Source organism: Lotus japonicus, chromosome 4 (assembly GCF_012489685.1).
Source record: "Lotus japonicus ecotype B-129 chromosome 4, LjGifu_v1.2".
In the NCBI taxonomy this organism is placed as follows: Eukaryota; Viridiplantae; Streptophyta; class Magnoliopsida; order Fabales; family Fabaceae; genus Lotus; species Lotus japonicus.
The window spans coordinates 58394298-58397321 of record NC_080044.1 but is presented as its reverse complement, the minus strand read 5'-3'; positions in this window follow the sequence as shown (position 1 = coordinate 58397321).

Here is a 3024-nt window from a genome sequence, read left to right as displayed (position 1 = left end):
TCGTGTGCTTTACTTCCTATTATTCAGCACTTAGTTTTTATCTTTGAGTTTTGAAAAAGCTAAAAAGTATACCCGAGATACAAAAACTCTATTCAAACCCCCCCTTTCTAGTGTTTTTCGCACCTTCAGAACAGTATTCCGGACTTTTCGCAGAACTCTGAGTTTCGAGGACGAAACTTTCTTTTTGGAGGGGAGTATTGTAAGACCTGGATTTCCAGAACAAGTTAATTTCCGACTCACGCGTAGAATCAGTGTAAGCGTGACATGAGTTTGATGTTTGAGAAAGATCAATGAAGAAGAAAGTTCGGGAATTGCTTGAGGAATGTTGCGTAGTCGCTGTAGGAATTAGTGCGAGTTGTCTGCACACCTGCTTTATGGCGAGCGTGTCCAGAATAGGCTAATTTCGCTTAGAGCAACGTTTTAAGTGAGATTTCGAATCCTTGGAAAATTTAAAGATTCTCTTTATTTTTTCCTTCGACCAGCGTTTCATTTCGGAACTCTGGACTGTACGCATGATAGTATTCACTTTTCGGAAGTCCGCCGACGCTAATTTCTTTGCTTCGAAACCCTAGTTCGAGCGATGGATGAAGACTTTTTCTATTCGGACTTCTAACGAAGTTTCCGTTCCGCGTTGCCAGATTTTTTCGACATTTCCATCTTTCTTCTGTAGGAATTTTGTCCGTTTGAGCATCACAGCAAAAAGTAGTTTTTCGGACAGATTAACTTACACCGCTTTTGGATTTTAGATATCGTTTTTCCCAAATGTCAGAGATATGTTTTGAGTTCGGGAATTATGACGTCAGAATCTCTCTTAGAATTCATCGGTGAAACGTGCTACAAAAATCGGAATCGCGAAATTTTCATTTTCCCGCGATTCGCCTGCCTATAAATAGGCGAAAAAGCAAAAAATATCTTCATTTTCCCACCAAAGAGGGTCGTGAGTTAGGGAGAAGAGAGGGAGAGGAGATTTTCGCCGAAACTCGACCGATCTTCGCGCAGTTCGTCTCTACTTCAAGGTACCGAGGTAACTACTTGATTCTTACCTCTGATTTATGTTTCTACTGCGTTTCTGAAGTCGTTTCTGTGCTCACAGTTTGAGCTTTTTGAAAACTGTCCGTTTTCCTGTTTTCTCGCTTGGGTTATCTTCCCTACGTTCCCAAGAGTCTAAAACCTCCGTCAGTAATCGCCCATTGCGATCGAGCTGTCCAGGATCTGAAAAACTGTTTCAAAACCTTTTTGTCGCACATTTCGAAACTTTACTGTCGAAAAGTCGTAATCTGACTTCGTGCCTTTAGGATTTTGTTGTCACGGATGTTGTTAGGATCATTGCTGTCAAATTTGTTTTCAGAACTGATAACTTTGAGGTTTTGAGCTTTTATTTTGGACCAAAACGCCCCTGAACGGCCGTATTTTGATCCGATCGTCCGAAAATTGTTCCGACAGTTTCTTTGCCTTAGTTTTACACTAAAACTACCTTGTAAACAGATTTGATCGAAGAAAAGAGCTGTCCTTAATGGCCGAGAGCTATTCCTTTAGGGGGGAGTTTTCGTTTTCGAAAACTTGTCTTTTCGTACCCGATTGTCGTATTCTGAAGCTTTAATGCTTTGCCTATCGTTTATGTGTTGTATTGCGATCGAACTAATCGATTTTGTTTGGATTCTGCTTTGTTTTTCTCCGAGGTTCAGTTGAAGGAACTTTGGGAGTTTCAGAGCATTTGTGTGAAGGAGATTTTGATTACGAGGCTGGAGCAGCTCGAGGTTAGGGCAACTTACTATATTAGCTATGATTGCATGATAGGCGTCGATAAATTCGACTTATGCTTTATTTGATGTTGTTTATGATGATGAGTTGATGTTATGATGCTTTTCCATAACTTGTGATATTGTGATATTGTTGGATGGTGCGTTTTGACGCGACTTCGGAGTGGAGATTCATTGATCTGGTGATCTTTGATATTTCGGGTTGGATGAACAACCCTTGGCAAGTTCAAATGTGGGGTTTGAGACTTAGCCATTTGTTGGGATTCGTTTGTATACTTAGACTTTCCCCGGGAAACTTCTTTTGGAGGTTTTTGGAAACTTAGAAAGATTAGAATTTCGAAAACTAGAGACTTTGGGAGACTTAGACTTTGAGAAAATAAACTCATAACCTGACTAATCCAATTCGAAACGTTTTTACTAAACGAATAATTATAGGGAACCTAAAGGAGAAATGATTGCGAAAGACGGGGAAAGTCGACTTTGGTTGTGGGTTTGGAGAGTTTTGGAATTGGGGAAAGCCACTAAGGTGAGCTATGGTGATGATTGAAAGTCACCGAGTACTCTAGTACTCCTGGTAGTGTTGTTCGAGTCGTGTTGTATTGACCGGCACAGACTCTGGGCTTTTTTGTGGGTTTTGTGGTGGGAGTTGTGTTGTATTGACCGACACTAACTCCGAGTCGTGTTGTATTGATCGACACTGACTCTGGCTTTGATTTTGGGTTTTGTTGTTGGGGTTGTGTTGTATTGACCGACACTAATCCCTTGGTTATTTTGTTGTTTGGGCTGTGTTGTATTGACTGACACTAAACCCTTGTGTGTTCTCGTTGGTGGAGTTGTGTTGTATTGACTGACGCTTACTCCGAGTTTGTTGTATTGACCGACACTAACTCTTGGGTTGTTTTGAGTTTGGGTTTGAGCTAAACACTTATGTGGTGAGGATGATTCGATGTTTGGCTAACCATATTGCATCAATCGGGTGAATAACGAGAATGTTTCACCTGTGCATCTCATGGTGAATAACGGGAATGGTTCACCACTGCATTAATGATGAATAACGGGAATGGTTCATCATACGGTGAATAACGGGAATGGTTCACCAAGGATGAATAACGGAATGGTTCATCCAGGATGAATAACGGGAATGGTTCATCCATAGTGAAGAACGGGAAGCTTCACTTGTGGCGAAACGGGAACGCGTCACAATCCGGATCATATTGTGCATTTCACGCATACATTCATTCTGACTGGAATCGTGTGCTGTTTG